General features: G+C 49.3%; 1 protein-coding gene across 4 annotated transcripts in view; it reads right to left on the bottom strand.

The window, feature by feature from the left end:
* Nucleotides 1-1,073: 1,073 nt before the first annotated feature.
* The window catches only part of LOC308525683 (uncharacterized protein), a 42,126-nt gene continuing 17,806 nt past the window's right edge, over nt 1,074-25,393 (bottom strand). For 2 of the 4 annotated variants that reach the window (XM_081100481.1, XM_081100483.1), the window contains exons 9-10: nt 24,764-24,903; nt 21,816-21,905 (exon numbers count right to left, since the gene is read on the bottom strand). The gene's annotated coding sequence lies outside the window, so the exon portion shown is untranslated. Of the gene's footprint in view, nt 1,729-2,085; nt 2,269-2,396; nt 2,466-5,839; nt 6,095-6,943; nt 7,139-21,815; nt 21,906-24,763; nt 24,904-25,393 lie in introns of those variants that run through there. The other 2 variants (XM_081100482.1, XR_013996463.1) reach the window with 2 other exon arrangements.

The following is a 25,393-nucleotide window of genomic DNA, read 5'->3' as shown; positions in this document are numbered from 1 at the left end:
GGAGGGAGTATCAGCTTCCACAACCAGCTCCTACAGCGAGGCTGCTTTGGTCTCACTGAGGCTGAAAAGGACCAGGTGACCTCTGGGCACTTGGTGGTGAGGCAGACTCTCAGGGAGCCCCACCCCCGGCCCCTGAGCCAGAAACCCAGGGTCCGTCCTGTGTCCAGGCAGCCCAGGTGAGCGTGAGGCAGGCCGCAGTCTGAGAAGCATGCATCAGACCATGAACTTGAGGGCAGGGCTTTGGTTTCTCTCCAGCCCCGGCACACAGTGCTCTGTAGACAGAAACAGAAATGATGAGAGGCAGAGACCATGTACATATTGCCTTCAGGACTGCCCACCTGACTAGGCACCTGGTTTACTTTGTTCTTTGGGGGGAGCAGGCATCATGCGTGCTGCCTAACACAGAGTACACGCTCAGTACATATCTACTGAACAAATAGTCTGTATTCCGTGTCACCAGGCTCCACTAATGCAGGCCAGAGAATTCGCTATGTGGCCGGAGAAAGTTCCACTGTGTATGCTTAAGGGGAAGGAGACAATTACTAAAATCCTCCAAGGGTCTCAACTGTCAGGCGGGGACCTTCATCTGTGCACAGAGGCAACAGCTCAGTAACAGTGCACGTGCAGGTTCAGGAAAGCTACACGGAGACTCGAGGGTTTCCTAAAGCCGCTCAGCAAACTGGTGCTGCAGGCCGACTCCAGCTCGCCACCCTTCTTTTGTTTGTGTTAATCCTGACCCAAGGATATTTCTTTCATTGATTTTTATAGAAAGTGGAAGGGGTTAAGGGAGGGGCAGAGAGAGAGAAACATCAATGTGAGAGAGACACAATGACTGGTTGCCTCCTACACATGCCCTGACCAAGACTGGTGGACCAAGCTTGCAACTGAGGCACATGCCCTTGACTCAAATTGAACTTGAGACCCTACAGTCCACAGGCTGATGCTCTAACCACTGATCCAAGCCGGCTAGGACTTGCCACTTGTTTTTGTATGGCCTGTGAGCTAAGCAGTCTTTACATTTTTTAATGATTAAAACAAAATATTTTTAAAGAACAGACTTTTGTGAAAACTCTATAGAATTCAAAGGACAGTGTCCATAACCAAAGTGTCATTGGAGCACAGCCTTCCCGTTTATTGATAGATGGCCTAGGACCGCCTCCTGCCCAGCGGCTGCGTAGAGTAACTGCACAGAGACTGCATGGCTCAGCCCTCCATGTTGGCCGTTCTGCCCGCTCCCTGCACAGATGGAGAGAACAGCCTCCCAGGTCTGGGTGGGCTGCCAGCACAGTCACTTTCTGGCTAGTGGTTATGTCCCCCATCCAAGCCAGCTCTGCAGACAGGTGGCGCCAGCCCCACCCTATCCCTCTCTATGACTTTGCTGTCCAGGTCTCCCCTCTGGTCCAGGTCCATCTGAGGGGAGAGAGGAAAGAGCACTCCCAGGCCTCACACAGCGTAGGGGGAGCCCGGTCAGGCTCCTCTAGGAACTCCTCCAGGGTGACCATCCTCTGCTCTGGGGGACCCAGGGCTGCCCCAAGGCCTGGGGCTGGGCCACACCCCTCTACTGGATGCTTCCTGGTGGAGAGGCCCATTCTGGGTGGCGGGTACTCCTGGAGGCTGATGGTAGTGTGGCCTGGGGTGCTGGCATCGCGGGGCGGGGCAGAGTGCTGGGCATCAGGTCCTCACTGCAGAAGCTCTCGGGCCTGCAGTGAACGGCGGGGTCAGAGGAACCTGGTGTCAGGGCGAGGGGACACAGAGGGACACACGTCAGTCTCTCACTCTCGCTCACCTACCTCCAGGGGGCTCTGTGCTGCCTCTGGCTCACGGAACACAGGGAGCCCTGCTGGGGAACCCAGAGCACACTTCTCCCAGGCTGGCACTGGGATGTCAAGGACATGCTGAGATTCTCTAGAAGTTCACAGTGGGGTTTAAAAACAAAATAATGTAGGAGGGAAGTGCAGAGCTCCTGCTAAAGCTGAAATTAGCAACAGCTGTGAGGTACCACCCTCCTTAGCCCCTGGGACAGCGTAGACAGACCATCTTCTGCACCATTAACAAACTTAAATGCTGTAAAGGAATCACACTCACCCGTGTCCTCTGAACACGATGGACCGGAACTCCCGGCCCTGTCCCCATCTGGAAGCTGCAGGAACCCACACTTGGAGGATGGGTGGCTCGCCCAGGTGCCCAGAGATGGTCAGTGAGGAGAAGGGATCTGAACCCAAATCCATGAAAACTCCCAGGTCTGAGCCTGAAACTGCATGATGTGCCCTATGGAGGCAAACCCATCATGCTGTGAAGAACTTGCTAATTTCCTTCTTTAAATCACACAAATAACACAAAGCCCAGAGCCCAGGTCCAAGGGCAGTGGAAAGTGCCCAGAAGGAAAGCCAACTTACCCTTCAGGCCACGAGGTGAGCTGTCACTGGATGCATCACTAGGGCTCTCCAAGCTGCCAGGCCGGGGCCCTGAGAGGAAAGGACAATCCTTAACCCAAAGGGCCGATGATCCAGTCTAGCCCAGACTAAGCTCTCCAGTCTGACAACAAGGACATAACAGAGTGATTCTGCCACAGCTCAGGGGAGCACCCCCAGGAGCACAGACCCGGATTCTGGAGACGCCCCGGAGGGGTCCCGCCTCCCCTGAGTGCCTGGCCCCGTGCACAGTGGGCATGAGCTGTACGGGATGACAGCCTGTGTTTCTGTGTCTGTGAGGTCTGGGGCTGGGGCTCAAACAATTTTGTTAACAAAGGAAATTTCACGCAGAACTCCGGTACAGGCCAAACAGGGCGGCTCTGGGAAAGCGAAGGGTTGGAGGGGTGTGGAGCCCACCCTTACTACACATAAAGCTTTCTAGAACACGTGGAAACACTCTGCCTAGACCAGGACAGTGGCACCTGGTGAGGGCGGGAGCCAGGACAGGGCAGAGTGTGGGCGCCACGTGTGCACAATGTAGCCTGTGCCCGCTCCAGGGCCCGCTTCCCCTCGGTGGTCGGAGGGGCGGGTGCTGGGGTCTCAGGAGGAAAGAACGTGCTGGCTTTCCATGGCTGTTTGCTGTCCTTCAGCTCCTTCTCTTTTTTGTCTCAAATTGACATCTGCCCCAAAGGGAAAAGAATCGGTCCTCCCCCGTGACAAGTGTGGGGCAGCTGCCCTCCTGTCTGCGGTGTGTGCCCGCCTGAGCCTGCCTAGGGCAGCCCTCCCTGCCTCCCTAGGATCACAGGGGGAGCACCTGCTGCAGGGAGGGAAGCACCTCCCGGTCAGGGCAGGTGGTCCCTTCCAGGCCTGCCGACCTCCCCTCCTGGTCCACGCCTCCAGCACACGCAGTCCCACGGTGCAGCCCCCCCCCCTCCCCCGGTATCATCAGGCAGGTCCAGCTGCACAGTCACAGCTGGGGACAGGAACTGTGTGTCTGTCATCCCTGCACACAGCTGGTGCTGAGCTGAACTGCACTGATAACCAGGGACACACCAGGAGCGGATCTGCTTCCTGCCCCACCAAGCAGTCTGCTCTGGCCTCACTGGGGCACAGGGCACCCAGGTCCCCAGCCCTGGCACACTCCCCAAATAGCAGGCACCAGAAAAAGCCTCTTAGCAGCGGGGTTTGGGGGTGAGTCAACAAGTACTTGGTTTCCGTGAAGAGCAGAAGCAGAACGAGCCCCCCCTTTCAGAAGGAAAAACTTGAACAAAAAATCCCACCTTCCTCTTTGAAAAGGACATGGCATTGAAAGGCAACTGTGATACAGATCAGCGGCTCCCAAAGCCTCCGTCCATCCCAGCCCTGCTCTGCCCACCCCTTCGCCTCTGTCTCTTGAGAGAAGCTCCAGGAATCACAATACTGAGGAAGATGATCCCTGTCCTCAGCAGATTCGGCATAAATCTGGCCCCTCGGTGACACTTCCAAGAACAGTGGCCGACTCCTTCTGTCCTGTTACCCTCCATCCGGTGTGAAGAGGGGAGGGCTCCGCAGTGTCACACTGCCCCCCACAGAGCCCGTCTCTGCCCATAAGTTGCAGGAGCCCATGCCAGCACCATGGAGCTTTCTAGGCAATGGGAGGGGGGGAGATAGTGCTCCTCCTGCACTTATTGTTGATACTTCAGAAGCCGAAGCCAATGTACACGCTCTCAGTTTTTGTTTTAATTAAAAATTTAGCTTCCCACCCTCCTAGGATTTTGTTCTTCGGAAATTATAAAGACCCAAAGCGACTGTTAATGGTCGAGAAGGCTGGTCTCATTCGCTGATTCCCTTCTGCCTACATGAGATGGCAAGAGTTTCCACCAATTTCTAAGATGAAATTTACCACTGGGAGCTGCTCTGGGCAACTCCACTCCAGGTGAGGAAGGTGAGACCTTCCTGCAATCAGTGCTCTCTGCCTGGGCCACTAGGCCTTCCTTCAGGCAAGGGCAGTCCGAGCCTCCAGAAGAGTGACCCCCCATCACGGAGGGATGGAAGCAGGAGCTGCATGCTTAGGCCCCTCGGGGAGGCAGGGAAGGGGTGTGGAGGAACTGCGGGTCCCCATTCCCGCTTCAGCATAACACCTCCACGTTCCCCTCCTTTGTGTGTGGGACTTGCACACAGGCCTTAGCTTGAAGGAAAAGCACTGCTGATGGAAACAGGTCTGAGAACACAGGCTGAAGGGCACCACGCACCGCCCACTCCCCGTGCTGCCTGTGGTGGGGAACTGGAGCTCCAGGGACCGCTCACAGGGGCTGTCACCTGAATTCTAGCCCGTGGAGAACATAAGGCTGGTGAGTCAGCGGACCTGGAACATCCACGGGGATCCTGGGCCTTTTGCCAGACGGCCACCTCTGACTCTGGCCCAGCCCTGAGTCGTGGTCGTGTCCAGCTCCTGGAGGAGGGAGGGGTGGGTGGACCCTGCCCTTAGGGAGTACGTGCCCTGCATGTCCTATCTCTCCCCATTTCTCCTGCTGGGACAGCCTCACACTCGGGACTCTCTCTGACTTAACTTTAAATCACTCTTCCGCCTGCGCAATGACTGGGACTCCAAAGGACAGCAGTGTCCTGCCCTAAGGGCCATGCAGCAAAGGCAGCTGATACTTAGTATCCCGGGAGGTCCTCCCACCTCCAGGGCCAGCTGCACCAAAAGCAGGGCTCTGAGAGCCATCCCCTCCCAGGGGTCTAGGCTCTCTGGCGGGGGGGGGGGGGGGGAGGGAGGGGAAGGTTGGGGGGGCCTGGAAGAAGGTCAAGGAAAGAACTACCACCTGAGGGAGGAGGCTGGTTCCCTAGAGAATGAGCCTGCACCAGCAGCTCCTCACCAGCAACTTCGGGAATCCATGGGCCACCAGTCACTGCTCTTCCCTGAGAAGGACTAGGATGCCCTGTGCCTCAGGCCTGCCAGCTGCTCTCTGACAGCAGCCCTGGGTCCCCTCCAAACGGACACCAGGGTCTCCATTTTGCAGACAGTTCTAGGTCCCCCTGAGCGTGAGCACTGGGCTGCCAGGAATCGCCGTGGGCAGTGCTGGGCGTGCAGTATGGGGGGCCCTGGGGCAGGCTCCGCAGGCATCTGAACAGGCCTGGGCTCTGGCTCAGGGGGGATCCAGGCTGAGGCAGCCAGAGGTTAGCCTGGAGGGCTGGGCCTAGAGCCACACAGCCTGCTGGCAGGCCCAGGGGAGGGGGTGCTCCCGGCTCCTGCTGGAGCCCAGGCAGGGCTTCCGCTCTGCAGAGCCTGGGAGGCGGGGCCGACCGCTGAGTGGCCACAAGGAACACAGAGCGAGCCCGTCCCAGCTGCACAGGGCACAGCGCCCGACACCCCACAGTCACCGGCTGCCATTTCAGTGTCTGGCCAGGAGCACAGGGGGACTGCCTCCTGCCCTGTGCTCACTCACCTCACCTTCTCCCAGGGGTGTTCCTGATTTGTAAACCAGGGGCCCGGTCCTGAAGCTGAGCCAGGCAGCGCTGAGAGCAGGGGCCCTGTCTGTCTTTGCTGGGCTTGTCAAATCACAGTTATGCTTGTCATAGCTTCCAGGGTCCAGTGGGAGGCAAGATGATGAAAAATCATAACCCCTTCTCTTCTTGTCAGTTTCCAACACCTCCGGGGCGGTCATTTCCAGCTCTTCTGCTGTCCTCAGATGCTGTCATCTCTAGGTCATAAGCAGAATGTCTTTTTAAATTTTAAGCTGTATTTCTCCCATCTGTTGGACATTTTAAACTTCCCAGTGCTCATCCCCAGATGCCCCTTTTCATAGCATCCTGCCCTGGTTGCACCATGCAAAGTGGCTTACTCTGCTGTCATGATGAGCATTTTAAAGCTTTTGTCTCTGTGCCCAATGCCTGCTGACCCTGTTGCTCTCACATTGGTTTGTCTCTGGTGTTGCAGACGCTCCTCAGGTGTCCGGGGACCCTGACCTCTCATGGGCTCCCCCTGGATGATGTGACCCGACTGCCCGGCTGGGAGTGTCTCCCGCAAATCAGATGCCTCGAAGAGGACTGTGATGTCCCATCTAAGGTGCGAGCACGCAGGGCTACTGGCATCTGGGAGACATCCAACCTGTCAATCCTCCCCGAATCCCCTTGTTTTTCAGTCTAGGACACCTGCCCTCCTCGCCATGGACCTGCCTCCAGGGCAGCGACCCTGTCAGGTCTCCTCCCTGGAGAATAAACCTCCAACGTTGCCTGATTTTAGCCCAAACGCTGGTTCACCTCCGTTCAGGAGCCGCTTGTGGCCACCAATTCCTGAGTAGTGGTGTGGGTCCCAGGGCTCAGGCCCAGCCATCCAGATGGCGGAGTTACCCTCCCAAAGTTGCACAGCTGTAGGCGGAGCTGAGCTCTGAACCTGTGTGTGTGGGACGCCATCCTGTCCACAGCGTCACCCACCTGCTGACCACCTCTCAGTCTGAGAGGCGCCTCCTGCCCCTGTGAGCCGGGGTCTTTGGGAAGGACCTCGGCTGAGATGCTCATCCCTCTTGGTTCTGGAGGGACCCGTGACTCACCGTGGGTGCGGCCTGGGTGCCGGGAGGTGGAGGTGGAGCTGGAAGGAGCTGTAGTGATGGCTGAGGATGAACAGGCCCCGGAGACCAGCTCTGATGCCTGGGGCTTGGTGGCTGGGTCAGCGGAGGCATCTCCTGGAGTGCGGTCAAGGCTGCCTCTGGGTGAGGCCACTCCCTTTGGTATTGGGTCCCCAGGGCCTGGGGCAGAGAAGGACAGTGAGAAATGGGGCTGCAAATCCCATGCCAAGGTGGGGCGATCACACTGAGGCCGAGAAGCAGAGGCAGCAGGGCCAGGGAGCCCAGGGACAAAATCGGGGCTGTGTGCCTCACGGGCTGTGGTCTAAGGGGGGGTCCTGGCGGCAGCCTGAGTTGGAGGCCCTGGGAGGTCGTCCCTGGCTCTAACCATGGCTCACAGTGTGAGCCCCCAACAGCCCGGAGAAAATAAAGGGTAAGCTCAGGAGGCTTAACAAAATGTTGGTAAAAGTCCAACACATTAACTACTGGCCCCCCTGCCGTGTCCCTCGATCCCTGATCACTAGTGAGTAGACCTGGCCTGTGGCTGCTCAGGACCACTCCCGACCTGTGGGCCAGGCCCTCAAGGCCCAGGATGTGCACCCTGCCAACGGGCTTCCCTTATGATTTGAGAAAGAAGTTCATTGCCACCCTAATAATCATCTGTTTAAGAAGTCTTCATCTCTCATGGTGACTGACTGCAAGAATGAGTTTTACCTTGTATGTTTTGCAATCTCTGAGTTTTCTACTGTGAACATATACTCTTGTCCAAGTTAAATAAAACCCCAATGAAAACAGCAACATTGGGAGCAAAAACACACCTAAAAGACCTTGGACTACCTCGTAGTAGGAAAGGGGATGGCTCTCCAAATACAAATGAAAAACGAATGCGGTTGGAGTTCCTCAGAGCATCAGGACAAGGCTGTTTTGCACAGTGTCCTGCTCCAGGCAGCCGGAGGGCTATGGTCCTGGAGCCACACCCACTGTGGGGATTCTGGGCCCTCCACACTCTCCCAGGACCTGCTGCCCTTGCCCCTCAGCCACCCAGTGTCTGGACTCACGGGGAAGTTTTAAGCACCTAAGCCTTGCAATGTGAAATCAAGGGGAGATTTGGATTCTGAAAGATAACCTTGATGAGAAGCAAGATTCAAGTCTGGTGGGATGACTCTGACAGGCGTCCACTGCGTGAAGTCAGCGTGAGGAGCAGCGGGGAGGCGGAGGCGCAGACAGCAGCCAGGGCAGAGAGCGTGCGTTTCCAACAGCATGCTGGGCAGGCAGGCGGGGGACCAGCACGCGGCAGCCCAGGAATCAGAGCGATGCATGTGACAAAGTCAGTGCCACATCAACTGACAGGAGCAGTGCGAGAGTCACCCCTTTACTTTTACGGTGACCTTGTGTTTATATGATAGTGGTTTTCCATTTACAGTACGGATAACAATCTTTTAAAATAAAGTGGAAACTGCAAGTCGATTCAAGGGAAAGTATGTAAGTATCACTCAGGTGAAATAGACTTTGCAAAATCATGGAGATGGTATGAGGATGGCTGAAGACAGAAAACAATGCAGTAGCTAAAGGCTTCTGTGGACCAGCGCTCCCAGCTGATGGTGACAGTGAGCTGATGTCCTGTTTGTCCACTGCTGCCCTCACAGTAGCATCCAAGACGTCAGAGGACCTCAGCACGGTCCTAAAACGTCGCTCTGGGCTGAACCCCGGCTGAGCAACATCGATCTGATTATTTGAGATGCTGAGTGGAGCAGTAAATTCTTCAAAACACAGAACACATCTAAAAAGGGACTGCTCTGCAAAAGCCAAGATTCTGTGCTCTGACTTAGAAGGTGGAGACAAGGGCAGCAGATTTAAAGTTAGCTGCCCAAAAATGAGTCTTAAAAATCTCACTTGACAGGAGGTGCGCAGTTTCGGAAGCATAGCGACCGCTGATGAGTTCTGCGCTACACAGGGGCATGGTCTACAAGCCTGCAGGTGTGAGAGAGGGGGCGGCACTGGGCCCAGGGCCTCACTTAGCACAGACACCCTGGCCCAGGGACCTGGGCGTGGATGCCCCAAGCCTCCCTAACACTGCGCTGCACTGGAGTCAGGTCCAGCGGCTGGGACAACTGGTCTCCTTTAAAGTCAGAATCCAGGTTGGCTACTTTAAGCTTGGCTTGGAGTTTGGGTCAGGAGGAGGGGCCCACTGTGGGTCATCTGGCCTTTAGCTACTGTGTTTCTCTTTGTTTTTTTGAATTTCAGACATGAAGGCAGGTACATTGTGAAGACACTGATGGATTAGAAATCCCCACTGTCTGAGAAAGGGAGGGGCTAGGGAGCAGCAGGTTTGATGTCAGAGGAGGCCCAGAACCTCAGGCATTTACAGAAAGCCGGCCGGGATGATGAAGACTTGGCCTTGTCCTCACTTCCGCTTCTGCAAAAGCGACTCTTTATGCGCCCAGTTGCTAAATTGTGATCCCCCGATAACCCAAGAGAGGAAGGAAAAACAAAACAAAACAGCAAATAAATGAAATGAGTAACAAATGACTGCGCCAGCTAAATGTTCTTGGGCAATCAGAGTCCTGTCCTGCCCAGGAGAGTTGGAAACAATACCCACGGCACAACCAGAATGAGGACTCCGTGAGCCATTATGCTCTGACCCCACTTAATTAATTTAGTGGCATCCTTGTGCCCAGGCTTTACTTAGCACGTGAGCAGGATTCTATATTGTTCTAGGAGCCAATGCCTTAGACTATTTTTCAATTTCAACGTGTTAAATTATTAAATAAGAATGTTTATTGGTTTAGGACCCAGTTTTTCTTAGTCCTCCACCCTAGTGACAAATCCCTGGCAACTTGGCTCTCACACAACTAACTCCTGCTCCTGTTCAAACACCTTGGGACACTTCCTGGGGTGCTTCTGGCTGCTGCAATGGGACAGGCCACCTGAACTGCTCACTAATAGTCCTTGTGCATCTCAAACAGCCTCTTATGGAAGGATGAGTTTGAAATTGCTCTTTTTCAGACCAAAACCCTGTCAACATCAAGAATTATTCCCATTTAGATCCCTACGCATCCTCTACTGCAAACTTACACTTCATGACCTTTAAATTATGGAGTCTCATCAGAGCAGACAATTGGCCTAACTTCCTGAACATGTCATGTACATGAGCGTAACTGACTTATCTGATTTCTGACTTAGGATTCAAGTTCATAGCAGGTCCACTGTTATTTCTTTCTCCACAGCACCACCTGGTGGCCACAGCTCACACCACAGGAGAAGGAACCCACTACCAGTGATGGTGAACCTTTTGAGCTCAGCGTGTCAGCATTTTGAAAAATCCTAACTTAACTCTGGTGCTGTGTCACATAAAATTTTTTGATATTTGCAACCATAGTAAAATAAAGACTTATATTTTTGATACTTATTTTATATATTTAAATGCTATTTAACAAAGAAAAATCAACCAAAAAAATGAGTTTGCGTGTCATAGGATCGCCATCACTGCACTATGCAATGCTGGTGCCCCAGGCTTGGTCAGCACCTTCAGGGACCAAAGCAGCCTCAACTGCAGGCAGTTCTCACAGTGGTTAAGAGTTCAGGCTCTGTAATCTGTCAGACACAGGTTCAGATCCCAGCCCAACCCATCATTCTCTGGGCAAGTGCTTATCTTTGTCAAGCCTCACTTTCCCAGCCCTGAAAAGGGGATAGGAATCGTACCTGCCTCACATGGCAGTTGGAACTAAAGGAGAGACGTAAAGTGTGAAACTAGCTAAAGGGTGCTGAGCCCAAAAAGAGCCCCCATTACATGGCCGCCGTTACTAATATCTACCACTGACCTGCTCATTCATGGATCCAAACAGTTGTTTCTTTATCTTTTTAAAATTTTTTTTATTTTATTGCTTAAAGCCGTGGTCGGCAAACCGCGGCTCTCGAGCCACACGCAGCTCCATGCCCTTCCCCTCCACCCCCTGAGTGTGGCTCCTCCACAAAACACCACATGCGGGCATGCACATACAGTGCGATTGAGACTGTATGGCCCATGCACAGAAGCCTGTATTTTGTGAAAGAGCCGGTATTTTGTGGAAGAGCCACACCCAAGGGCCCAAAGAGCAGCATGTGGCTCGGGAGCTGCGGCCCGCGGAGCCGCAGTTTGCTGACCACTGGCTTAAAGTATTACAAAGAGTAGTACATGTTTCCTTTTTCCCCCATTGACCTTCCCCGGCCTCCCCTAACCCCAATATCTTGAGTCCATGGTTAATGCTTATATGCATGCATACAAGTCCTTCGGTTGATCCCTTACCTCCCCCACCAACCCTCCCTAGCCTTCCCGCTGTAGTCTGACAGTCTGTTCCATGCTGCTCTGCCTCTGTATCTATTTTTGTTTATAATGTTCAGTTTATAATGTTCTTTATTATCCATAAATGAGTGAGATGATATGGTATTTTCCTTTCATCGACTGGCTTATTTCACTTAGCATAATGCTCTCCAGTTCCAGCCATACTGTTGCAAATGGTAAGAGTTCCTTCCTTTTTTACAGCAGCATAGTATTCCATTGTGTAGATGTACCACAGTTTTCTAATCCATTCATCTGCTGATGGGAATTTAGGCTGTCTCTAAATCTTAGCTATGGTAAATTGTGCTGCTATGAACATAGGGGTACATATATCCTTTCTGGTTGGTGTTTTTGGTTTCTTGGGATATATTCCTAGAAGTGGGATCACTGGGTCAAATGGGAGTTCCATTTTTAACGTTTTAAGGAAACTCCATACTGTTATCCACAGTGGCTGCACCAGTCTGCATTGCCACCAGCAGTGCAGGAGGGTTCCTTTTTCTCCACATCCTCGCCAGCATTTGTCATTTGTTGAATTGTTGATGATAGCCATTCTGACAGGTGTGAGATGGTACCTCATTATCGTTTCGATTTGCATCTCTCTGATGATTAGTGACTTTGAGCATGTTTTCATATGTCTCTTGGCTTTCTGAATGTCCCCTACTGAAAAGTGTCTATTCAGGTACTTTGTCCACTTTTTATTGGATTGTTTATCTTCATTTTGTTAAGTTGTATGAGTTCCCTGTAAATGTTGGAGATTAAACCATTATCGGTGATAACATTGGCAAATACGTTCTCCCATGCAGTGAGCTAATCTTGTTGTTCTATTGATAATTTTGGGGGGTTTTTTTTGCTATTCAGAAACTTTTTATTTTGATGTAGTCCCATTTGTTTATTTTCTCTTTAGTTTCCGTTTCCCGAGGTGCTGCATCGGTAAAGATATTGATACCACAAATGTCTGCTATTTTGCTGCCTATTGCTTCTTCTAAGATTTTTTATGGTTTCCTATCATAAAATCCTTTATCCATTTTGAGTTTACTTTTGTGTATGGTGTAAGTTGGTGGTCTAGTTTCTTGTTTTTTGCAAGTATCTGTCCAGTTTTCCCAACACCATTTATTGAAGGGACTCTCTTGCCTCCTTTGTCAAACATTAATTGAGCATACTGGCTTGTGTTGATTTCTGGGTTCTCTGTTCTGTTTCACTGGTCTTTATGTTTGCTCTGGTGCCAGTATCAGGCAGTTTTGAGGACAGTGGCTTTGTAGTATAGCTTGCTATCTGGTATTGTGATCCCTCCTATATTGTTCTCTCTCAAGATCGCTGCAGCTATTTGGGGCCTTTTTTATTCCAGATGAATTTTTGGAGAGTTTGTTCTAGATCTTTGAAGTATGCAATTGGTATTTTAATGGGGATTGCATTGAATTTACAAATTGCTTTGGGTAGTATGGGCATTTTAATGATTTTGATTCTACCAATCCATGAACATGGTATATTCTTCCATTTGTTCATGTCTTCCTCTATCTCTTTTTTCAATGTTGTGTAGTTTTCTGAGTACAGGTCTTTTATATCTTCAGTTAAATTTATTCCTAAGTATCTTAAATTTTTTTTTTGGTGCAACGGTAAATGGGATTGTTTTTTTCGCTTCTCTTTCTGTGAGTTCATTATTAGTGTATAAAAAGGCCATAGATTTCTGGGTGTAAACTTTATATCCTGCTACTTTGCCAAATTCACTTATTAGGTCCAATAGTTTTTTAATGGAGTCTTTGGGGGTTTTTATGTATAGTAACAGGACAGTTTTACTTCTTCTTTTCCAATTGGATGCCTTTTATTTCCTCCTCTTGTCTGATCACTATGGCTAGCACTTCCAGTACTGTTTCAAATAGGAGTGGTGAAAGTGGGCATCCCTGTCTTCTTCCCGTTTATAGGGGAAACGAGTTTAGTTTTTGCCCATTGAGTTTGATGTTGGCTGCAGGTTTGTCATTGAAGGCTTTTATTATGTTGAGGAATGGTCCCTCTATTCCCACTTTGCTGAGAGCTTTTATCAAGAAAGGGTGTTGGATTTTGTCAAATGCTTTTTCTGCATAGATTGATATGATTATGTGATTTTTGTCTCTCAGTTTGTTTATGTGATGTATCACATTTATTGATTTGTGGATATTGTACCATCCTTGCATCTTCAGAATAAATCCAACTTTGTCATGGTGTATGATCTTTATAATGTAATGCTCAATTCGATTTGCTAGAATTTTGTTGAGGATTTTAGCATCTATGTTCATCAAGGATATTGGCCTGTAGTTCTCTTTTTTTGTGGTATCTTTATCAGGTTTTGGAATTAGGGTAATGCTGGCTCCATAGGAAGTGCTTGGAAGTGTGCCTTCCTCTTGGATTTCTTGAAATAGTCTGTGGAAGATAGTTTTAAGTTCTTCTTTGAATGCTTGGTAGAACTCCCCTGTAAAGCCATCTTGACCAGGGCTTTTGTTTGCTGGAAGATTTTTGATCACTTCTTCAATTTCTTCGGCAGTCATCGGCCTATTCAGGTTTTTTTTTATTCTTCTTGATTGAGTTTTGGGAGCTTGTATTTTTCGAAGAATATGTCTATTTCATCTAGGTAGTCCACTTTGTTGGAATAGAGTTGTTCACAGTACTTTTTCATAATCATTTGTATTTCTGTGGGATTGGTTGTTACTTTGCCTCTTTCATTTCTAATTTTATTTGGGCCCTGTCTCTTTGCTTCTTGGTGAGCCTGGCTAGAGGTTCATCAATCTTGTTTATTCTTTCAAAGAACTAGCATTTGGTTTTGTTGAACTTTATTATTGTTTTTTTGGTCTCTATGTCATTTATCTCCATGCTGATCTTTATTATTTCCTTCCTTCTGCTTACACTGGGATTTTCTTGTTGCTCTCTTTCTAATTCTTTGAGTTGTAGGGTTAGATAATTTATTACCATTTTTTCTTGTTTTTTTTGAGATAGGCCTGCAAAGCTATGAACTTCCCTCTCAAGACTGCTTTCACTGTGTCCTATACATTTTGGATGTTGTGTTTTCATTGTCATTTGTTGCCATGATGCTTTTTACTTCATCTTTGATCTCTTTGGTAACCCAATCATTATTTAAAAGCATGCTATTTAGCCTCCAGGTGTTTGATTTTTTAATTGTTTTTATTATAGTTGATTTCTAGTTTTTTGCCATTATGATCTGAGAAGATGCTTGATATGATTTCTATCTTCTTGAATTTGAAAAAACTTTACCTGTGCCCCAATACATGGTCTATCTTTGAAAATGACCCATGTGCACTTGAGAAGAATGTATATTCTGTGGCTTTGGGGTGTAAAGTTCTGAAGATGTCAATTCCATCTGACCTAGTGAGTCATTTAGGGTTGCTGTTTCTTTGCTGACTTTTTGTTTAGGGGATTTGTCCAGTGGTGTTAGTGGGGTACTAAAGTCCCCTACTATGACTGTATTGCTGTCAATCTCTCCTTTGATATCCTCCAGAGGTTTTGTTATGTATTTGGGTGCTCCTCTATTGGGAGACTATATGTTTACCAGAGTTATATCTTCTTGTTGAATTGCTCCCTTTAGTATTATGAAGTGGCCTCCCTTATCTCTTGTTATGGCCTTCACTTTGAGATCTAATTTTTCATATATAAGTATTGCTACCCCAGTTTTTTTTTTCATTTCCATTCGCCTGAAAAAACCTTTTTCCAACCTTTCACCATCAGTCTGTGTGAGTTCTTTGTTCTAAGATGAGTTTCCTGTAGACAGGAGATATATGGGTCATGTTTTCTTATCCACTCAGCTACCCTATGTCTTTTGATTAGGGCATTTGATCCATTTACATTTAAAGTCATTATTGAGGAGGTCAAATCACCCCCAGTATTGCCGACAACAATCAAGGCTTAACTATAACAAGACTGCGCACAAAGACTACAAGGGGGTGCACCAAGAAAGCATCAAAAATGCGGAGACAAAGAAACATGACAGAAATGGAGGATATAGAGCTAAAAACCACAATTTTAAGGTCTTTCCATAATTTTCTAGAAACTGCCGATAAATGTAGTGAGATCCTCAAGAAATCTAATGAGACCCTCGATGTTGTGATAAATAACCAACTAGAAATTAAGCATACACTGACTGAAATAAAGAATATTATACAGACTCCCAACAGCAGACCAGAGGAGCGCAAGAATCAAGTCAAAGATTTGAAATGCGAAGAAGCAAAAAACACCCAACTGGAAAAGCAAAATGAAAAAAGAATACGAAAATAGTGTAAGGAGCCTCTGGGACAGCTTCAAGCGTACCAACATCAGAATTATAGGGGTGCCAGAAGATGAGAGAGAGCAAGATACTGAAAACCTATTTGAAGAAATAATGACAGAAAACTTCCCCTACCTGGTGAAAGAAATAGACGTACAGGTCCAGGAAGCACAGAGAACCCCAAACAAAAGGAATCCAAAGAGGACCACACCGAGACACATCATAATTAAAATGCCAAGAGCAAAAGACAAAGAGAGAATCTTAAAAGCAGCAAGAGAAAGAAACTCAGTTACCTACAAGGGAATACCCATACGACTGTCAGCTGATTTCTCAACAGAAACTTTGCAGGCCAGAAGGGAATGGCAAGAAATATTCAGAGTGATGAATACCAAGAACCTACAACCAAGATTACTTTATCCAGCAAAGCTATCATTCAGAATTGAAGGTCAGATAAAGAGCTTCAAAGATAAGGAAAAGCTAAAGGAGTTCATCACCACCAAACCAGTATTATATGAAATGCTGAAAGGTATCCTTTAAGAAGAGGAAGAAGAAGAAAACGGTAAAGATACAAATTATGAACAACAAACATGCATCTATCAACAAGTGAATCTAAGAATCAAGTGAACAAATAATCTGGTGATCTTAATAGAATCAGGGACATAGAAAGGGAATGGACTGACTATTCTTGGGGGGGAAAGGGGTGTGGGAGATGCGGGAAGAGACTGGACAAAAATCGTGCACCTATGGATGAGGACAGTGGGTGGGGAGTGAGGGTGGAGGGTGGGGCGGGAACTGGGAGGAGGGGAGTTATGGGGGGAAAAAAGAGGAACAAATGTAATAATCTTAACAATAAAGATTTAATTTTAAAAAAAGGAAAAGAAAAAAAATAATAAAAGTGTAATATGCTAAAAAAAAAGTCATTATTGATATATACTTGTTTGTCACCATTTTTATTCTTTATGCCTGTGTTCCTTCTTCCCTTCCTATTTCTTTTTATAGCAGACCCTTTAGCATTTCTTGCATCGTTGGTTTGGGGGTAATAAACTCCCTTAGTCCTTTTTTTCTGTGAAGATCCTGATTTCACCCTCAATTTTAATTGATAGCCTTGCTGGATACAGTATTCTTGGATTCAGACCCTTTCTTTGCATGACTTTGTATATTTCATTCCATTCCCTTCTGGCCTGATGTGTTTCTGTTGAGAAATCAGTCAATAGTCTGATGGCAGATCCTTTGTAGGTAACTTTCTGTCTCTCTCTGGCAGCCTTTAACACATTGTATGCGGGAAACGTATTTATATGTTTTACATTGACTGGTTGTAGAGCGCAGGACACGTATTTTATAGACGCTGGATACGTTTTTATAGACTAGCGGTAGAATGCGGGTAACGTATAAATACGTAAACTAAAGTTATCTTAATTTTACTGAACGTTGCCATTTGCGAAAAAACTTAGCAAAAATGGCCCATGCCACCTGTTAGTGTGCGATAAAAACTACCCTCAAACAACGTGTTAAGATTCTTACTTTGTAGTTGGTGTTTGCCAATTTAATTATATTGTGTCTTGTTATCAGTCTTTTGGGGTTCATCTTATTTGGGACTGTGTGAGCTTTTTGGAACGTGTGAGCTTTTTCTTCCCAATATCAGGGAAGTTTTCTGTCATTATTTCTTCAAACAGATTTTCTATTCCTTGTTCAGTTTCCTCTTCTTCTGGCACCCCTATTACAATGATGTTGTTTTGTTTCATGTTGTCCCAAAGTTCCCTTAGGCTCTCGTCCTGTTTTTTAAGTTTCTTGTCTAGATGCTGCTCTGCTTGGGTATTTTTCCTACCTTTTCTTCTAGCTCACTGGTGTGGTCCTCCGCTTATTCTAGTCTACTGTTGATGCTTTCTATTGAGTTTTTTATTGCAGCGATGTCATTTTTTCATTTCTTCTTGCTTCTTCTTCATTTCTTCTTGGTTCCCACACATATTGTTGAATGTGTCTTCCATCCTTTTCAGTGACCTTATGACCACTTCTCTGAATTCTTTCTCTGTCATATTGCTTGCCTCCATTTCATTTCCTTCCTTTTCTGGTTAGTCCTCCTTTCTTTTGTATGCGGGCTGTTTCTTTGTCTCCCCAGGATCTCCCCTCTCAGGGTTTCTGGTTATGTAGCTCTCTGTCTCTTGCGCTGACTTTCTTTAGGCAATGCCAGCTGTGTTTACTTTGCCAGTTCCGGGTGCGTGCTCTTTGATTCAGCTGTTCCTTCTGCTCTGTGAGAAGGCACAGGGCTTGTCCATGAGTTCGCGCATTTGTCTCCCCCTGAGAAGACCTTCCAGGTGCCCATGGTCGGGGAGGTTGGAGTTCTGGAATTCCTAGATTTGCAGCTGAGATAACTGGTCCCTGGACGTCTTGGTTTTAAGGTCCCAGGAGGCATCCGAGATCTCCCCAGTTGAAGGTAAGGCTGGGGTTCCAATCACAGTCAGTCTCTGATCACAGCCATCTCCCCTTCAAGATGGCATGGCCTCTGTGGCAGAGCCAGCCACTACCAGAAGAGATTTCAGCTGGAGTAGAGTCTGCCCAATCATGGGTGGCCAGTCCGGCAATCCCCAACAGTCCCTTGGAGTATAGCTGTCCCTCACTCAAATACTGACACTCCCTACACATCCATGCACTCTCCTTTCATTCTCTCACTCTACACTATCTAGCAGCCTGCACTCCCATCGGCAGCCATCTTACTTCTCCGATTTTTTTGTTTTGTTAATCCTCACATGAGGATATTTTTTTCAGAGAGTGGAAGGGAGGCGCAGACAGAGAGAAAAATATCTTCATGAGAGAGACACATTGATTGGGTGCCACCCACACACCTCGATCAGGCCAGGCATTGAGTTTGAAACCCAGGTACTTGCCCTTGACCAGAATTGAACCCTGGACTCTCTGATATGAGAGATGATGCTCTAACCACTGAGAAAAACCAGCCTGGGCAGTCAAGCATCTTTTCTCTGAAAGTTTTGCAAAGTCAATTAGGCTGATTATCATTAATTAAGTCAACTTAGACAATAACACAAGGGGAGGTGTGAGTGTGAAAAAAATTATGTATCCTGTATGAAAACCAGAGGCAACAGATACCTCTAGATAAATGTTAATAAGTTTATTATCATTTCCCTGCATGTGAGGATTTTACCTAATTTACCTCCTGTAAAGACTTGGAATGCAAGCATTAGTCCCCAAACACTAGTATGGATGCATGTACACATTGTGTTTTTTGAGTTTCGAGGGACACACCAGGTCCTGAAGTGGTGAATGTCACCCAGAAAGGCGTGTGCACAGGTCACACTCAAGAGGCGGCTTGTCATGGGCCCTGGTGCTGTCACGGCTGCCCCGAAGAGGGCATGAGTCTCAGGCCAGGCTGGTCTTCAGGAAGTCGTGGTGTCCTTCATAAAATTTAAATTCTCAGGGTGCACGTTTGGCAGGTTTATAGGTAAGTCTTGTAGAACATGATATTTAAAAGTAAATTGAAAACTAAGCCATGTTTAAGGCAAGTAAGATGCACTTTCCCCCTCTCCCAAACCTTAACATCTCTGAAATCAGGATGCAGCTTCGAGCCTGTCTCACAGTCACTGTCGGCCAGGTGGCAACTGTGACAAAATCATCACTGCCACAACCCATTTATCTTCTTCTTATGTGAGCACCCTTGTCTGACAGCCTCTTAGATTCGATGAAATACATACAGCACATGCAACTAGGAATCCACTTCAAAAGCTCTGGCAATTCCACATGACAACCCTGAATGATGAGGTATAGTGCACCCCGTGGTGGCAGGACTCCAGGCCAGATACAAAGTCAGAGAAGAAAACTGGACCTGCTTGTCAAAGTGACAAAAGATCAGAGCCACAGGAGGCCTCGCTGAAGACCTTGCAGCTGTCCATCACGTGTTAAATGCACCGCGGATCTCCTTACAGAAATGGCCTATTGTAGGCCTGGAGGAAACATCCGCTGTGGAGCTTGTATCTGCGGTAACTGTGTGGAGATCAGCTCTGGATATTTGAGTCCCTACCACAGTGTCCATGATTTGTGAGGCTCCTCATGCTAAAGGACCTGAATTGTTCTGGGAAAAAGTGCAGCCACACTGACGGGGGTTTATATTTCCTACTTGGGTGTTCACATACCAAAGGAGGCAGATGTGGTGTGTGGAGCATGCCCCCTTCAGGCTCCTACACACACACACACACACACACACACACGCACACGCACACGCACACACGTGTACACACCTAGCATGCAGTCTCCTTGGTTCTCCCCTCCCTGAGGGAGACCTGAGATCCTCCCCCCTTCACTTACTGCCTGCAGCCAAGCCAGGTAAGCCCTTCCTACCTTTTCCCCTGTGCCCCCTGCAGGTGTCTTGCTCTTCTGTCCCCTTTGAGCAGCATGGGGTGGCCTCGAGGGGCTCCAGCTGCGATTGAAGAGGCTGAGAAGTACTGGGCGAGGCCTGGTCTGAGGACCCCAGCGGAAAGGGAGGCCTCTGTGGGGTTGACGTTGGTCGTTCTCTGGAACCACCTTTCTTTAGTTTGATGAGTTTGACTAAGTCTTTGGCTCCAATCCAGTGCTTTTTCCTGTAAGAAGTAGGTTTTTAGGACACAACTAAGCCTCACTGCCCCTCCAGCAGGTGTCTGGGTGCCCTACGCGAGCTGGGATTTCCATCACCAGCCTGAGAAGGTGGTGCTTAATCTGGTTCAGAATGAGGCTGCTCTTTGCCATCACCATGATCATCCCACCTGGGGCTCAGGAGGTGGCACACAATGTGCAGTTAATTTGCACAGACCCAGGGGTGGTGGAAGCCTTCATACTAGCCCACACTAGCCCCTCGGGAAAACAGAACTTCAAACCCAGCTCTCAGCTCTTGATTATTGTGCCAAGTGCAGGAAGTGGTTCTGTGCTGACCTAATCATGCTGGTTGGCAAAATTCCACCAAAACGCCATTTTCAGAAAGAGTCAGGGACCTCCTCATTTTCTGCTAGAGTTAATAATACGTGAAATAGGCTGGCATACTCTGCCCATTCCCGGCATTGAGGAATCTGGGTGAAGGGAAGAGGGCAGGAGAGTGGGCCGTTTGAATTAAAAACAGTGAGCTCTGGGTGGTGTTGCCTGGTGGTTGAGCATCGGCCTGAGCACTGATGGGTGGTGGGTTTGATCCCCCAACAAGGGCACATACCTGTGTTGCAGGTTTGATCCCCGGCCCCAGTCAAGGTGTATGCAGATGGAAACCAATTGGTGTGTCCCTCTGACATAGATGTCTCTCTCTCTCTCTCTCTCTCTCTCTCTCTCTCTCTCTCTCCCTCCCTCCCTCTCTCCCTCTCTCATTTCCCCTTTCCCTTCCTCCCTCCCTACTACTCTCTCTAAAAATCAATGGAAAAATATCCTCAGGTGAGGATTAGAAAAATAAGTAAATAAATGAAAACAGTGGATGTAAAGGGTAATACATTGCAGCTAACAGAAAATGAAGCATTCGAATGTAACAAGGACCACAGCTGGGTTCTGGTCCTGGCTCTGCCACGAAACAGCACTGTGCTTACTTACACAAGCCACTCAGTTTCCTCATCGGTGCCTCAATTTCCCTGTCAACAGAAGGGTCAGGCAGAGGTTCTGAAATTCTGTGGTTCTGTGATTTCTACAGAGAGGCCATGCGGGATTCATGGTGATTTGACCTCAAGCCTGGGCTGGGACAGGACAATGGGAAGGCCCTGCTCCTGGGCTCAGGCCCAGGCACAAGGGGAGCCCTGCTGGATGGAGGCCGGCAGTGTTGGGGGTCAAATCGGCCCACCACCGGGCTGCTGCTCTCTGGGGAAGGGAACGTGTTTGTGAACCTGCCCTGGGGCGGGGGGCGGGGGGTCCAGTGAACCCAGAGGAATGGAGGACAGAACAAAAGGCTCCTGTGCTTGAAGACTGGGGTGCTGGTCCAGGCATCTGCCCCAAGCTTCCTTCCCAAAACAGAAGCATGATTTTCTAGGTCCCGCAATCTTGAGACAAAAGCTGATATGCCTGCTTTAGTGGCTCTAAAAGCACAGACTCTGCCCTTAAACAGGCTCCTGGCCAGCTGGCACTCACCATCCCTCATAGGATAACCCTGAGTACTGAGGGTGGGACTGACAGAAACTCTAAATTCTTTCCATGCTGGGAGGGACCTGCACACAGGGACCTGCCATACAGTGAAAGGTACGGGCCCAACAAACTGGCCACTGCTCTAGATGCTACAGCTTCCCTCACTCGTGAAAAAGCAAGCTTTCTATCCTGTGTGTAAGCTACTGACGCTTAAATCAACTCACTTCTTTGGTGCTGGATCATGGAACTTGTGCTGAGCCATGCTTTTTTTGTCCAGTTTTTCATTTTGTCTCTGTAAGGCATTTAATTTGTCTCTAACAGAGGAGAGAGAAAAACAGTCTGTTTTTGAAAATAAAACACATAAATTGACTCATCACCCCTGCCTGGGACCTGGCCCAGAGGAGCCGGTGTGTTTCTGGGACTCAGACATCACGGTGCTCATGACCACCATGACCCCTGAGTTGGGAATACGGGGATGGAAGCATGTGACATGGGTCCAGGAGCCTAACATGTCAAGGAGACGGCTGAACACCTAGGGTCAGGGTGTACGTCACCTCAGGAGAGAGACCCCGAACCATCTGACACTCAAGCTGGGAAACCCCGAGGGTCCCAGCCACGTCAGCTCAGGACATTGGGCACTCGGGTCAGATCTAGGGCTAGGCTAGCTCCTGCGGGTTCAGACCAACGATACCTTTAGTGGTGGGGAGGGGTCTGCCCTCGGTGACTTAGATGGGCATCAGATTAAAAAGGTCAGTTTAGCAAAGTCAGTCCTCCAACTGGACCCACTCCAATGTTGGGCTTCTGCTAACACTTCTAGTGAAGCAAACTCAAAGCCTTTTGGGAGCCAGACAGATAAGATAAGGAGCAAAGCGGCCTGGGAGGACCTGAGGGAGGAGTGGGGGCTAAGGCGAGGCTGAGCGCTTGGTGTCACCTGGGACCTAACGCGGGGCCTGCAAACGAAGCGCCGCTCTCCATGTGGCAGAGCTTCTGACTGCTTTTCCCGAAGGATCCAGAAGCCCCGGCTCTGAAGCACAATCCCTTAATTCCTAAACGTGGGAAGTCAGTTCACATTTATAAAACACAGAAAGGACCAGAGAGACACCTCTTAAACCTTGGGCTGCCAGAGGGCACCCCTGCTCCTGGGAGAGGGAGCCTGGCCTTTCTGAAGCAGAGGGCATGGCATGCTTTCCTGTTGTCTGTCTAGGACAGTGATGGCGAACCTATGACACGAGTGTCAGAGGTGACACGCGAACTCATTTTTTGGTTGATTTTTCTTTGTTAAGTGGCATTCAAATATATGAAATAAATATCAACAATATAAGTCTTTGTTTTACTATGGTTGTAAATATCAAAAAATTTCTACATGTGACACAGCACCAGAGTTAAGTTAGGGTTTTTCAAAATGCTGACACGCTGAGCTCTAAAGGTGCGCCATCACTGGTCCAGGAGCCATGCACACAGTGCTCGCTATACAGCGCCCCCCACTGGGCCGCCGGCGCCTGTCCAGATCCTGCCTCTCCTCACCCATGTGGCCTTGACAGCTCAGACCCCAGCTTTCCCAGCTGGAAAATGAGTCCTCGGCATCCAGGCAGCTGCTCTGGCTCCTTCAGTCAAGAAGGTGCCCAGGCCCCCCTAATCCAAGGCTTTCCCGCGAGTTCACCGCAAAGTGAGCACCCGTGAGAAGTGATCGCTTGCAAACCACTGGGTCCCTGGCCACGGACCTGCTCTGCTCCCAGCACCCTCGTTTCGGACTCTGTTCTTCTAGTCTGTTATTCTGTTCCCACAGCCGTTCCCTAGCCCCACAAACTCATGGCCCAGCTATCCCAGGGCTGGGGAAGACTCCGCTTGGAACAGGCTCAGGAAGCCTGCCCACTCTCTGACCTCCTACAGACACTTTCTAATGCAAAACCGTCATCAGATCATCCCCCCGGTTACCAGGTCCCTACTCTTCTAGTTTGCACCTGCCCAAGCTCTGCTGGTAATTTTTAGCAGCTGCGTTATAGAGAGCCCACTTCAGGGTACAAACTCTCACTTCTACCCCAAAAGTACAGTGCGGTTTTCCATGTCAACCATCCTTGGTAGGTGTTGAGCCCCCTGTAGATGAGCAGACGAATCCGGGAGAACAGTGAGCAGAATCGTCACCCTGGGGAGTTGGGACAGTGACCCAGTGGTCACTGTGGCCATGTCCCTCTGTCCCACACTGGCCAGCCATTCCCGATCACAAGGAAGGACAGTCCCAGCAGCACAGCATTGAGGGGTGAAGACCACCCTGGACCCACAAGATGCATCTCAGCTGACTTGACTTCCAAACCACAAGGTTTCCAGCACCGAGGCTCTTCCTCCTGCCCTCATTTCTGGCAGCTTCCTAGGCCCTGTACACCAGCATCCCTTAAACACCCACTTCCCAGTGAATCCGACTCATTAGCCGGGCATGGAAGCCTTCCACAGCTCAGCGCTGCCTCCTCCAGCCTTCCTTCTTGCCACTCCCTGCACCTTCCCTGCACCCAGACCATGCCAAGCCCCACCTTCACGTTCAGCCCCTATCCCCCCCACACACACTGGCCAGCCTTCTCCCCATCCATGTCAGCAGCAGAACCCCAACTCCTACCACTACGCTTCCTTCTACCTCCATGGAGCTCCTCAACGTCTGTGTGCACATAGCTCTACTCACATCCCATCACTCCTACTGGTTCCTGGAGACCAGGTAACTGGTTCTGTGCACTTTGCAGGGCCAGGCCTGTCGGCAAACACAATGTCCGCAGAGGGAGGAGAGCCACTGTGCACCAACAACCCACTCTGCAGCCCATTAAGGGAAAAACCGACACAGAAAGGGGTCAGCCTGTGATCTGAAGACCTTCCCTAGGAGCCTCTCTTTATCACTGTTGTATTTTTCAAAGTGAACTTGATCCCAAAAGAAGATTAAGAAGCATCTGGCAGGGGGCAGTGTCTCTGAAAAGCCAACAAAGCCAACCACCCCTATTTGCAGAAATCTAGAACCATTCCCGGGAAAACGAGAGAAGGATGTGCTGGTAAGATGGTCCGTCCCCTTGCCTGGGACACCAATGCACCCAGGGGTTCTCTGCTGCCCAGAATGGCGCGGTCTAGTCATGGAGCTGGAAGCCACGGCCCCTCTGTTGACGGGCGTCCGTCAGCCCACACCCCTCACACGTACTGCTGCTGCTCCTCCTGGTGCTGGTCCTTGTCCTCCACGTCCTCCTGGAGAAGCCTCTGGTTCTGCTCTTTCAGCCTTTGGATTTGGCTCTGCAGGTGACGGTTTTCTCCCACCAAGTTGCCCTTGAGGCGGGAGAGCAGCTAAAACACAGATGGACAATGTCTCAAACACCACACGCTCCCGTGATTCCACTGCTGGGAATCTACTTCCAAAAGGAGAAAAAGGCCACGTGCACAAAGATGGTCATTTTGGTATTATCTACGTCAGCTGGCATGACCAATACGGCCAATGCCATGGGGATGGCCAAGCCTTCTGCCACTGCACCGTACAATCGGGCAGCCACTGGCCACGTGTGGCTGCTGAGCACTGAAAACGCAGCCAGTCTGAGCTGAGCCATAAGTGCAAAATATATAATAGGTTCTGAGGACTTAATAACAATTAAAAATAATGTAAAGTATCTCATTAATAAGCTGCCCGGTGTGTGTGTGGCTCAGTAGGTTGAGTGTCCCATTCACTAAGAAATCACCAGTGTAATTTCTGATCTGTGGTGAGCCGGCACGGCCATGGCATACTCAGCCCCAGGGTGCCTTATGTGCCAGGCCAGCTCAGCCTGGTTCAGTGACCCTGAGA

This window comes from Myotis nattereri (genome assembly GCF_964212035.1).
Source record: "Myotis nattereri genome assembly, chromosome: 10".
NCBI classification, from domain to species: domain Eukaryota; kingdom Metazoa; phylum Chordata; class Mammalia; order Chiroptera; family Vespertilionidae; genus Myotis; species Myotis nattereri.
The sequence above is the reverse complement of the archived record's forward strand: the minus strand, read 5'-3'. Positions and strand labels throughout refer to the sequence as shown.